Raw genomic sequence first — 14702 nt, 5'->3', positions numbered from 1 at the left:
CCCACATTATTTACTTTATATATTAACCGGGTTATAGACTACTACAGGGATTCTCACACAGATGCACCCAAACAGAACGGTATCTCGGTACCTTTGTTAATGTTTGCCGATGATACCCTTCTAATATCCAAAACTCAGGAAGGGCTCCAAAAAGCAATCGGTTGCTTTGAAAAATTCTGTAATGACTACGGCCTCATTGTTAACGTAACAAAGACAAAATTCATGGTAATGCATAAGCATAGGAACATCAAGGGACGAGTTTATATGAATGGGGAACTCCTAGAACAGACGGATAGCTTTAGTTACCTGGGCATTACGTTAGGTTCCAGGCTTCAGTGGAAGCCACATATGTCATACCTAACTTCCAAGCATGCACAACTGGCTGGTGTTCTGTTAAGAGAGTTTAAGTCCTCAGCTACCAAACCTATGGCCCCAGTATTAAAAATGTATGATACCAAGGTGAAATCCTCCATGCTGTATGGAGCAGAATTATGGGGGGTATCCGACATAACAGGCTTAAAAACGCACATAATAAATTTCTCCGCAGTATAACAGGGCTCCCACATTCAATACCACTTGTACCATTACGTATGGATTTGGGAACCCATAGTATACAGGACACCTGTAGGTTTAGACCAATTGCCTACTGGAGAAGACTGTGGGTAACGCCTGAACTCCAACATTATGCATTAGCACTCTTGGAGGCGCGAAATTTGGACACTGGAGGAAAAATCTTATGGTTCAGGAAGGTCAGATCCCTACTCAAGGCCTTAGGTATGGAGGAACATTGGGTAAATCCCCTGGAGAGCATCTTCCCCTCCAAACAAAAGTTAAAAGAAGCTTACTGGGCACTGGTGTCCCAAGAGGAGTACCAGTCACATACAGCTCCATCGGATACTAAGGTTTTTTTGGAACTGAAACACACTCCCTCGTATGAGAGGTATTGGGATCTCATCACAATCCCATATGACCGGAAACTTCCATCAGTTTAGGGTAGGAACCCTCCCACTTAATACGGTTACATGTAAATGGAAAACTAGTAATAATAATCACATGTGCCCCTTCTGTATAACATTCTCGGAAAGCATAGCTCATGTCCTGTTTGTATGCCCAGAGTACAAAGCTCCTCGCAACAAATGGATTAGGTCGGTCTGTATCCAAAAAGGGATTCAGACTGGGACAGTAGCATTGAGGATATTTCAAACTGACAATTCGGACACTATGGTGATTGCGATTGCAAAATTTTTTAAATGGATGTGGACAATCCGTAGTGGTAAATTGAAAGCATTGGAGCCCCTATAAATTTATTGTTGTGGAACACTAAACTTATTAATTTTAAATGTCTTTTTAAAAAAACACAGTACTTATTTTTTTTTTTAACTGGCCGAGTTGGAATACCATATTTGTGGCGATCTTAATTTGAATGTCTTAAACTGTATTTCCCTGTTATTATCAAATATAATGCAATGTTAATGAAATGTGTTTTTTTTAAAATGTTAATGTGTGTCTTTTATGACTAACAGTCGAAATAAAGACTATTTGAATTGAAATGTTTTGCAAGGCATGGAAGATGACAGATTTGAGCTTACAGCAGGCAATGCTTGTTTTACTATCAGGGAAATCAAAAGGAGAAAGAGGCACAACGGTAAAAAAAAAAGTCCACACACTCCTCTGTCAGACCAGCCCGTCGATGACTCATTGCTGCACCCAATTGCTGCAAATCTCCACAGAAAAGATATGATTGCAATGGTGTAAGCAATCCTTTGAAATAACACATAAAAGTTTTACGGAATAATCACCAAAACATTTTTAAACCGAATTTTGTCCATGTTCGAGCACAGCAAAAAGCCATAGCTGCTGGAGACACAACTCATTCAAAGTCACACTTAAGATAAAATACATTAACAATGACCAAACTGGGAGCGCTCGCCGCCATTTAGGCAAGATGGCTGCTCTGTAACTTTCCTCCGCGCGAGCCGAGGAATACTTTATTCGCGGGTGAGTGGTTTGGGGCTGCCTACATGTGCCGTCTGTAGAGAATGAAGTCGGACGTGACAGGGAGCGGCGGGCTAATTGTTTAGACCTGAATTTGGTCTTTATATTGTTTTTTTTTTTTAGCTTTTGCCTGCCGCTTCTGTCACGTCAGGAGGTGTAGCCGCCATTTTGAGTGGTCCTCAGACTGCTCTTTTTATTCTCTGGGAAACAATTTTATTGCACTCTACTCACCATTTGTCTATAGCCAACATGGTTCTTTATTGAGAGGTACCTTACTATCCACCTCATTGTGCTTCAATTATCAATGGGCACTTCATAACAAATTGATACACCCTGTACCAGTTGTTTTCTCTGTTGTTGGAATAATGTATTATTTCTAGGTGAGGATCTACCACTGAGTTGCGATTACACGATGGATACTGAGCATTCCTCTAAGACTTTGGCCTCTTCAGTTTCAAATGTTATTGCACGTAACAAATCCGGAGGCGGTGCAAAAAAAAGGGTAAAGAAAGATCCCTCCTTCCCTATGAAATCCCCACTACCCTTGACACTGGATGATTTCATGGAGAGTTTAAGAATAGGAGACCCCTCATGGTGGAGACGAGTGCGTCCTTAGAGCGAATTGAGGAAAAGTGGTCCATTTTCAATTCAAGGCTTACTGAGGTGGAGCAGCGGGTAGGTGGCATACAAGTTCCACATAAAGAGATGAGGAGAGAGACAGCGAAGAACTCTGCAAGGTGTCTCTGTTCAGACGGCGATAGGGCTGAAGTCAAGAAAGTAAAATGCCCCAAAGTACTTCACATATATACGGCTCCATGGACAGCGAAGAGACAGGAGAATGGGAAGATCCGGACTGAAGCATGAAGTATCACCCCAATGCAGTGGCGGCATGTAGATAAGACGCACGCAGTATGGCTCAAGGCACGAAAGTGTGTAAAAGCGTCTCAAACAGCGAAACTCCCAGGATTCCACGAGGGCAGATGAAAGAAGAAATGACATTGGAGAGCGCACTCAAAAAGGAAGGGAGCGCGTGCAGTGTCCATGAAGTCCTTGCGGGCAATTTGAACAATGCACAAGAGCAACTGAAGAATCCTCACGGATGGTGCACGTTAGTAACAGTAAGTGTTCGCGCGCTCAGCCAGTAGATTCCAATGCTGCATGTTGACACCAGACTTGTAAATTCGCCAATAAAGATTGAAAAACAAATCCGGCCTAGCTTGAAAAGAATGGGAGCACCTCTCTATCGCTTCCGAGCCAGTGGCAGCACATAAGAAACTAAATCCATAAGAAGTGTGCTGGAGAGAAAAGTTCCTAGAATAAAACATATGCCAGATCAAGGACGAGTGCACAGGGTAAAATGGCACAAGGCTCAAGTCAAAATTCATGTGATGTGCAAGACGTACAGCACATAAAATAAGTCTGCCATCCCATCAGAACTTGCTGTTGCAGTTGCTGTAAAAGCGTGGCTGCCCTTACTGTTAAAGGTTAAAGGTTTGCCTCTTGACTTGTAGTGGATGTAGAAGTAGTAGGCAACATACGCCTAGTCAATGGCAGCAGGGTGTCAATGGCAGCAGAATACTGGCAGCACGAAACAAGCAGCACAAAACATACGCCCTGTCACTAGCAGCAGGGTGTCAAAGGCAGCTGAAAATAGACACCTTGACAGTTGCAGCAGGAAACACACACACACAGTAAATGGCAGGGTATCAAAGGCAGCATGAAACAGGCAGCAAATGTAATGCAGTATACATGTTGTCAATGGCAGCAGATGTCAATGGCAGCAGGAAACATACGCCCTGTCAATGGGCTGTCCGGTGAATCTGGACACTGGTGGGGCAGAGGGCTTATAATCCTTAGGTAGGTTCTTTTTAAGTAAAATCATGAATACAAGTTCCTTATGAAGCTTGAAGTAAGTCCTCACCTGTAGTTTTGATCCAATTCGTCACCAATTTATTTTGTGTCGTAGTAAGGAGTTCTAGTAGACGTGCTTATGTTACCGATTAATACGTTTATTGTTCTAAGATGTTAAGTAGGGTTTCCAGTAAAGATGTATATAAGGCCCCACCAGGAGCAGTCTCTCTGCTGCCAAGCCCAGGATCCAACTGACACTCTGCCTCACAGCTATCCACACATTCCAATGACATCACCATATACATCATCATTCTACCCATACTATTCACACTGGCTGAGCAGCAGAGGCTGAGAAACATGGAAGGTGCATAGACTAAAACCTTAGATATAACACACCTTCCCCCTTTATATAATAGACGAAAATATATCAAGTATAAAAAAACTTGTAAGAGTAAATGTTGCAAAATGCATGAAGAAAACAGCATGACATAAGTAACGCAAAAGACTAAAGTATGAGTACAAGCTTGCATAATAAGATATCGCAAATGCAGAAATGCAAACACCATTTAGTGAAAAGAAACTTGTGGGTTTGTATCCCATCCTCTTTGCCAATTTATGTTGTGTCGTAGTAAGGAGTTCCAGTAGACGTAGTTAGATTACAGATGAATACGTTTTCCAGTAAAGATGTATATAAGGCCCCACCAGGAGCAGTCTCTCTGGTGCTCAGCCCAGGATCCAACTGAAACTCTACCTCACAGGAATTCACACATTCCAATGACATCACCATCCACACCAAGATTATACCCATACCATTCACACTGGCTGAGCAGCAGAGGCAGAGAAACAGGGAAGATGGATAGTATAAACCCTTAGATATAACAATATCCCTAATGACATTTCCGGTTCTAATAGGTGGAGATTCAACAATGCATTATTACAAGATAAACAGTTTACTGATGCACTTATAGGCTTTACTAACAATATTTTTCCTGTTAATCTTATCGCAGATTCTCAGATTAATTACATATGGAATGCTTTTAAAGGCACTGCTAGGGAATTTATTATAGGTTATATTGCAAGAAAGACAAATAAATCACTTAATGATGCTTCTCAATTGCTTAAACAAATAAAAATGTTGGAACATGAGTTTTTTTCCTCTAATAAAACTGATATTTTGCCTAAATTATTGAAGCTAAATTACAATATAACAAACAATCTTGGAATGATGCTTGTGGTGCTTTACTTGAAATTAGCACAAAAATGTTTGGTGGGCATAATAAAGCCGGGAAAATGTTGGCCAATTATCTAAAAATAAAGAAGCAGAAATCTAAAATATGTCATTACAGATGCATATGGAGTTAATCACACCAGTGACACTAAAATAGTGGAATGATTTTCAAAATATCATACTAAATTATATTCAACAGAGTTCTCTCCTACTGCTGATCAACTAGATACTTTCAATCAATGTATCCCTAAATCGTTGGATCACACATCAGACCTCTCCATATTGGACACTGTTATAACAGAGATGGAACTGAAAAATGCTGTACTTCAACCTCCTAAAGACAAAGCTCCAGGACCTGATTGATTTTATGTACAATTTTACACTCATTTTTCACATCTCTTGCTTTCAAAACTAGTACTTTTAATTTCCCACTTTGTCACTCAAGAACGCAAACAAGGAACTTTTTCTCAGGCTCTGCTTTGCCTGCTTCTCAAGAAAGGTAACGATCTATCCAAGTGTGGGAATTATAGACCTTTTTCTCTTATTAATACGGGCTGCAAGATATTTGCAACACCCTTGCTTTAGGTATCAAGCAGGTTATTCCAGATTTTATTGATATTCATCAATCAGGATTTGCGAAGGGACGTTTTATTTCTGACAACTTTCATTAATATAATCGAATCTAAATCTGACATCCCATGTGCTGCCATAACCTTAGATGCTGAAAAAGCTTTTGATCAGGTTAATTGGGATTTTATGTTTGGTGCCTCAAAATGGCATGGTTTTAGTCCTCATATTCTTAGATATATTCATCTTTTATACTCCCAGCCTCCCACTTCAATTTTCGTTAATGGCAAACAATCCTCTTATTTTCCTTTTTTTCAAAGAACTAGACAAGGTTGACCTTTATCCGCCCTTCTTTTTATTCGATCTTTGGAACCTTCCATAGATTGTCGGCTTTTTCTAGATTCAAATATAAGCAAAATAGACGTTAAATTCACTGTTGATGATCTTCTACTATATGAGTCAAACCCACAAACTACACTTTCTGTCTTTTTTTCTCTCTTAAATGAGTATTCCTCAATATCTGGATATAAACTTAACATACCGAAATCAAAGGTATTGCAATTAAATAAGTATGGTCTCCCTAATATGATTTAACAGTACAGGTTTCACCTGGACTTCTAAACCCATCAAATGTTTAGGTATTCTTTATTCTAATACTATATAAGGAACAATTCAAATTAATTTAGATCAGGTCGAGTAAAAAAATTCTATTTTATCACTTCACTGGTCTCCTCTTTATCTGTGTTGGTGGGTGAGATTAGCTATGATCAAAATTATGATGTTACAAATAATCAATTTTTATAAGTCCATGCTCCCCATTAAAATCCCTCTTGTGTTTTGTAAGTCTATCAATCGTTTACTTATATCATTTATATTGAATAAACGTAAACCAAGAATTTCTTTATTAAGGCTTCAACAGTCTAAGAACAATGGAGGGGTTAATTTTCCCAATCTCAGACAATATCCTTCTGCCTTTTTTCTCTCAAGCAAGTTTGGACCTCTTTTTCTGTTCCTTCCTTGGATGAATTTACAGTTTCGGGTCAACAGGAACAAGCCCAAATTGCCCAATTATCACCTATGGAGTCGGTCCATATTTCCCATGCCCCTTGCCTAGGGCTTTTTTTACACCCAAACTTATACATTTCCTTTCTATTGCCACACCTTTTCTTCCTAAATCTAATTCCCCATTATAATGTTTTCTACAAACTCTGTTATGGTATAATAAGCCTATTAAATTAAACAATCAAGCTCTTTTTTTTTTAAGGAATTGATTGGCAAAGGAATAATAGGAACTAGCCATATCATTTCAAATGATTCTGTGTTAGAATTTAGGGATATTCAACTTAAATATGGTGTCTCATCCTATAATGCGGTTCAAATCAACATCTTAGGCCTACTCTCCTTCAGCTTTTTTCATAGTTTTTCTCCTCATCAATTCACCCTTTACCTCTCTTGTCTCACATTGATTTCTCTTCACAAGTAAAGGCATCCTATATATACAAACTTTTATGTTTCTCTCAGGAGAGTAGACTAAAATCAAAAATTGAGTTTCTGTGGGAGACAGAGGCCAATCTAGAATGTTCTCAATATACTTAGGAAACAATTTGGACTAAGATACAGAATACCTCTCACTCTGCTGCTACTACTCAAACATTATTTTAGTTTTATAATAGATTTTATTATACCCCCACTCAACTTCATAGGTCTCACCTTAACACAGGGTCAGACTTCCATAGGACAACACAGGGTAAGTAGCAATTGGAAAAATAGAGTTCTAGGACCCTTACCAAAGTACCCTGAAGGAACCACTTAGATGAAGGAAGACTGGAGAGTCTCCCCACCTGTGGATAAACGGAAGATACAGATACCTGCTCCTGGGAGCCAGGGGGCATGATGGGGATGTGGTGTTGGAAACCTCCGTAGACGCCAAAGGAGGGTTGTGTAAATTCAGCAGCTATGGCATCTTGTGGAACAGGCCGATGGAACCAGGACAAAGAATCTAGACAAGAAGAACCTGAAAGCAGAGGGGACAGAGTCCAAACCACCCAGAGGTGACCAGGAGGCGCAGAACCATAAAACCAGCCCTGGTTGAAGGTTCTTGCTGTAGCACGTTGAAGATGAAACAGTAGCTTTGGAGACCAGGAGACAGTGCAGAAGCCCAGGAGCGTTTTACGAGCTGTCCGTGGCAGTCGACGAGTACAGGATGGTCAGTGGCCGGCAGGACCACCAACAAGCCTTGGCAAATGCAAACAAACAACTGTTTACGGGAGAAGATACTAAGTTAAAGACCAGCAAGGTCTTTGGCAGGCAGCGAAAACGCCCTGCAGGTCTAGTGACTTAAATAATCTAAATGACCTAATTATAATGCTCTTGATAGTATGTCAGTGATCCCCCAGAATCACAGGATGTGGAGTCGACCCGAGGCTCGAACCTTGGTTTCCTAGCTCCAAGGTCGTCAGTCTAGCCGTGAGACCACATCCTCTCAGCACAGCTCTTGACCCATAAACTGGTTTCAAATGATGTGATCCTGGGCAAGTATTTTAATTCAATGAGACGCCATTATATTCTTTATCACATATGAGAGCACCTTCAAATACGCGAAGTTCGGTATGTCTGCTGTATAGAAAACTCTTTTGTTTGATTTACTAGACTAAACATTAGCTCCATATATAAACCAAATCCAGCCACCTATAGGATACACATGACTGCTGACTTGCCTATAAGTTCATTAACCACAGTGTGATCGGGACGGGGGCAGGAATGTTTCTCAAATCATCACTTTTAATAAATACATAGCTAAAGCATAGACTCTAAAGTAACAGCACACTGTCATTTGCAATGAGCAGATTTTACATCGAAATGGCCACAGATCTTGGTACTGATGTGGTTTTAAAACTGTATAGTGTACAATGTTTGGAAATAAAGTTTCTGCAAATATTTGTCATTTGCACATCACCAAGTAAAGTGTTCTGATTTGATTTGCTCCTATTCAAATCTTTGTTTGCATCACACTTCTGAATTACAAAAAATTGGTTCTTTCATAATTCCAGATATATTTTGAAATACTTGAACTACTCATCTACGAGCTGTTTAAATGTTGTGCTTATGAAAAAAAATGAAATTTTATAGCCTTTTGTTTCACAATTATTGTCAGATAGTTCACTTGACAAAAAGGACGAACTGTAATAAGAGAAAGAAAAGTGAACATCATTTTCCAGGAACATATGAGCAACAATTAGTGAAAAGAGAACCTTATATTTGAACTCTGTTCTTGAACAGAAGGTAATGTGTCAAGATAAAACAAGATTAACAGAACACCTGTTTCTTACAGCTTAAGTTCACTCACCAGCATGGACGAGTAAGTGCTAAATATAGCTAGACCTAAAAAATCTTACCCGACATTGCGAGTGGGCAAGTGGATTTTTCAAGGCCTGTTTGGGACTAACCCAGCAACGGTAAGTCAGGGATGGACCTCAGTACACAGGAGAGCCAGCAGTTATCGGAGGAACCCCCTCTGACAGCAGGCACAGAAGGTGGCAAGGACGCTATTCGGGCACGCATGGTCGAGGGTAGGTGCAGCGAGAAGCGCACCCGGCGAAACCTCCCTAAGGGCACGGGTCACTGTGCGCTAGCCTATGAAGTTCGATTACTAGAAGAATTAGCTATCTAGGTCAAACCAACGGTGATAATTATCACAAGCAGGTGCCACCCCACAAAAAGGGAGGGGGACCACTCATTCTGAGTCTAAGAGTGGGGTTGACTCACTATTAACTCATTCATTTCGGTCCTGATGAAGCGCCAAGGATCAGTTTGACCATTTTTTTGACCATTTTTATGTGCAAAACAAGTCAACCACCTTCTTTTTTTAGCTACTTTGGGTCATTATTACCCCATAAGTAACACTAACCCTAATAATAATTTTTTTTTTAAAAAGTAATACTAACCCACAGGTTTTTAACTTCGACAAGGAAATCAGCATATTAAAGCCAGTGTGATTTCCCCTAGCCAGTTTTCATTTAGTTTCACACTCACTTCTCACTACACCACTAGAACACTCACGCACTCATCAGATGGCAAAATAAAAAGATCTCGGCTAAAGTGACCCTTTGGGGGACCGTAGGGCATTGCAGCACCAGCCCGACGAGGAGCACCTGCCCTATGATGAAGCATGACATCCCTAGGGATGTGTGAGGGCAACAAGAGGCATTCCTGTTCACTGTCCCCTAATGATTAGTTCAGTACCTAGACATATACTCTCTCTCCTCCTTTCTCTTGACACGCTTAGTGTCTTGCTAGGAACAATAACCCACCCTTGTTGAATTGGTGGCAAGGACGCCCCAGCAGTCCGCACAAGATGAAGGCCCACGATCAGAGGATGTGGGCAGGACAACATGCTTGGAGTTGTGCAGTGCTGGAGGCATGGGCTACGTGGAGCTTGAAGATCTTTGGTGAAGGGAGCCAACAAACCTTTGTGACGACAAGCAGATGTGCACAAGGAGGTGGTCTACATTGGCTGGATAGGGATTACAGTCTCCGAACTAGGACGGAAGACTGGTCAAGCCTTTGGAGGACCAACAACCCACCACTGGTGTTGCAGAGCCAGGTGATGTCTGTGGGACAACAGGATCAGCACACCGGATGTCGAGGTGCTTGTGGATGCAGGAAAGTGACTCCTTCACTTCAGATGAGATTCCTTCAGGCTGGGATGCAGGCCGAGTCCTTGGTGACTCGGAGGTTGCACAACCACGGGGTTGCAAATCTTTGGAAAAGCACAGGGAAGAAGATGCAGCAGTATTCTTCTTACGGAGAGCAGTCTTGTCGCGGGTCCTGGCTTGAAGAACAGCACAGTTCCACTCTGCTGTCCTTCGTGTAGTTTCGCACCAGATCAGGAGTGAAGGGCTCCTGAACTGGGCAAAACTGGTTTATGCATGGTGGGCACCAAATGTGCCCTTCCATGCAGTCTGGTGGTGCTGGGAGGTGCCCTCACCCTACCTTATTCTGAAGGAAAGGTAGTCATCCCTCTCCTTCCCAGGAAATCCTTTGCTCAGTTTCCCCTGCCCGGGTTAAGCTCATCAGCAGTAGGAAGAACACTGTCTAGGGTCAGTAGCAGCTGGTAGTCAGACCCTATAAGGCTACACAGGTAGGTATTCATGCAACTAACCCTAAAACCAGTATAGTTGCATGATTCCAACATGTTTGATACCAAACATGACCAGGTTCGGGGCAGCCATTATAAAATAAAAATGCCAGCATTTGTAAAGCGCATAGCTACCTCCGGAGAGGTGTCCCGGCGCTGGGGGCCGTCGGGAAGACTAAGCAAGCTATTGCCCAGAGTCACATGGTGCTGGGCTAACCTGCCACCGGAGCCAGGGATCAGACCGTGAAGCCTGTGGTCTGGAGTCAGGCACCCTGTCCGCTGCGCCACACCTATTCCACAAGTTATGTAGTTAGACATCTCGACTTGCTAGTGTCCACTACATACCTTATAATTTCTGTCCTGCACTTACAAAATCCAGAAAATGGAGTCTATGGTTTTTAGGGTATCTGCTCGTGCAGGGGTACCTACACACTTAAAACCGTGCACCCTGCCCTTGGACTGAAGGGCCTAATTTAGAGGTGACATAGATTTTAAGTGCAGTGACCGGGATACAAGAAAAACCTGATATCTGAAGTAAAGGGCGCATGCACCCTGTCACGCAGACTGCAACGGCAGCTCTGCAGACACAGTTTGCATGGGCTCCCATGTTTGGCACAGTACATGCTTCAGCCCTTAGGAAACACCTGGTGTACCAATGCCCTGGGTACTTCAGTATCATTAACTAGGGGCTCATAATGGTACCCCAGTATGCCAATTATGGGGTGTACAAAGTACTTACCAAGCAAATTTAGAGCAGAGAGCAGAGTCACTTGGTTCCTGGTTAGCAGGATCCCAGCGAACTACAGTCAAAAAGATCCTACTTTCCTACAGAATAGTGGCCCAATAGGCATGCTGTGTTCAGTGACCTCAGTGCAAGGCTGCTGGAATAGAAAATTATGTTACGGAAGGTATCCAGCCTCATGGATTTCCTGTCCAGTAATGTGGGAGGGAACGCTCTGGCATTGATAATGGAGGTCTAGGCCTGGACTACCAGGCTCTTCGGGATGGGATGCTGGGTGAGGAAGGCTGGATCCCAGAGAGCAGGACAATGGCAGAGGTAGATAACGCTGCGCACAGGAGTATGTGTGCAGTGCTTGGCCCAGGGCCCAAGCAGGACATCAGTGAGGGCTTTTATGCGGGGGGGATTAGGTGTTTTGACAGGAACCACTGGGTTTAAGCACCTCTGTCGAGACACTGGTCTTGACTTCAACAGTAGGCAGTTGAAGGTCCAGGACCTCAGCTGCTCTCTGGACTGCTATTGTAAAGGAATCTCCTTCATCCACAATCACTGTGGGAGGAGAGAAGAGGCCAGCATATGAGGAGGTGTCCAGACCACTGGCATCAGCCAAGTTCTCATAAAAGGTGTCGTCGGCCTAGGACTCTGCTAGGGGATGGTAATAGCCATAAGGATCCTTAGATCGTCTCAATTTGTGTTTCTCGGAGAGCCCTTCAGGGAAATAGGGCACCATCTCCAATGCAGGCCGTGTCAGTCTGGTTGGCTCCAGCACCGACGTTGGGCCACGCTAGTCCAGCTCTGTATTGGAGTTAAGACTCACAATGGGTTTGGTGCTGCTGATGGGTGTTGGCAATGCCAAGAAAGGCGCCGCTGGGATGGTACCCATGGGAGGTCGCAAAGTTACAGCCGATCGGGTCCACCTACGGAGCCCTGCGGATCCGACAGGCGTTGAAGGCAGACCCACTGGCGGAGTCCCAGTCGGAGTCCCTGCCGAACTCATGGGCCCAAAGGAGCTCCAGAGTGGTCAGGTCGCCCACAAATGTTGGGAAAGGGAGTGTTCACTCCGGGTAACTCAGTGAAGCGGACACAGGCTCAGGCGTGGACTCCACAGGGATGGTCTGAAAGTGGGCCTGGACTTGTGGCGTTGTTCTTGCTCCTCATCTGATGAATGGGACTGGTGCAGAGAAGTTGCATAACGCTTCGACTTCTGGAATTTCTTCTTGTGGTACTGACCTGAAGAAGTCCAGGATTGCAGCGATGACCTGTGTGAGCGACTCCGAGAGCTATCCCAGGCCTCCCTCGTGCATGGGACGTAGAGTTGTGTGGAGTCACATGGTGAGCAGCCAGAAGCTTCATGGCCCACTCCTGGATAGCTTTTGGATTCATAGTCCTGTAACCCCTGAAGGCCTTGGAGTTGTGATTTCTCTCCAGGCACCACAAACTCACCAAGTGGGGGTCTGTCACAGACAATTGCCTGTGACAGGCACCACACACATTAAAACCATTTGGTTTCTTCAGAGACATACTCCATAAAACAGATGGAAAAGAGCACAATGGTTGAATTTGACCAATGGTGGAAAAAGTCTGTTAAAAAATAACTGAGGGGTCTCAGGGTTTACGCAGGGGTCCCAGGGCACAGGCATCTTAATCTACTGTAGGGTCCCTTTTTGCACTCGGAGGATGTAGGTAGATACCTATGGCCGCTATGTTGCAGTGACGGGTGATCTCCATTGGGAACAACTCATGCTTCTGAGTGCCTATGCCCCCCTCTGCTGGGGATTGCCTTCACCAAATGCTTCCTCCCCTTGTGGGGTGAGATGCCAGTCGGTCTTTGTTTGGTAGGGGGGAGACTGGAATGACGTTACTCACCCTGGGGCAGACAGATGGCAATGACATGTTGGAAGGGATGCCCAACATGACTCTAGAGTGTCCACTCTGGTGACTACCCAGGGTTGGGTGTACACATGGAGGGCTTATCACCTTGCAGACAATGGATATACATACTACTCGACGGTCGGACTACCTATTTATCACAACCACATATCTCCACAGGGTGTCATCGCCTTGTATTCACACATGGGGGCTCTCCGATCACTCTCCTGTGACCTTGGAGCTTCATATTGGTACCAATCGCCCTAAATTTTGATGGCTGATGTCGCCATAGCATCTCCGGAACCCGATTTATAGGACGACTGTACAAAAAGCGATAACAGAATCCTTGACATTCAACTCATCCACGGCTTCCACAAAGGTATGGGAGGCATTTAAGCCAACTATTTGTTAGGTTTGAAAATCCCATTCCTGCTAAGCACTCATTTTATGCTATTTTAAGTTAGCAGTGTGTGGCTAAATATACTCCATTTATATTCACGTTATGCAGCCCACTGAGTTATCCCTGCAACGTGCAAGCTTTAGTTAGCCAGTGTGACTCCATTTTTTATTTCGTAATCCCTAATAGGCTGCTTAGGCTATGTCTGAACTAGGCTTCATTATTCGTATTGCTTGCCTCAGCAGAACACTGTATTTAGTTATTATTTTCTCTCCTGTCCAAAGCTGCTTCCCTACTTGCTAATAAATAGGCCATTCTGCCCTCGCATACCTATCCAAGTGTGTAGTCTGCTCCCACGTTAGGAGATGCTGAGACTCAACACGACCTTGAGTTGCAGATAGCATGTACCCTTCTGGCAGATGATAGCCCATCCTTCTGTGCCTTCTTTGTTCATGTTCTCCTCAGGCCGGTAACCTTCCACTGTGGGCGTGGTTGGAGGCTTCTTGGGAGGAATGATTACTCATTGCAGACTGTTGGGGGGTCAGTCCCGAGGCAGACATTTTATGGTGCAGGTCAGATTGGACTCCTCTGCAGAGTATTGCTAATAAACGCTTGTTTGTATTCTCTACTGTCTGACCGACTCTTCATTCTTGGGAAGGCAAAGCAGGTGGTTGTAGGTAACCGAGGTGGCCCCTAAGGGCCACTTCCTTCACATTCGAGGAGTAGACATCAGTTTTTGCACAGGAGACTGTAGGCATAGAGCACAAGAGCGGGTTGACCTTGAAACACAAATTGAGAAATTGGAGGGCGATTGTAGGGAGCCAGGTAATAAGGCAGCGAAATTACAGTGTAATCTGACCCAAAAATTATGCCAGCAGCACTTAATAAATGAGGCAAAAACTGTGTGGCAAGCCACATA

This window comes from Lissotriton helveticus, chromosome 7 (genome assembly GCF_964261635.1).
Source record: "Lissotriton helveticus chromosome 7, aLisHel1.1, whole genome shotgun sequence".
NCBI classification, from domain to species: Eukaryota; Metazoa; Chordata; class Amphibia; order Caudata; family Salamandridae; genus Lissotriton; species Lissotriton helveticus.
This window is presented reverse-complemented; position numbering follows the sequence as displayed.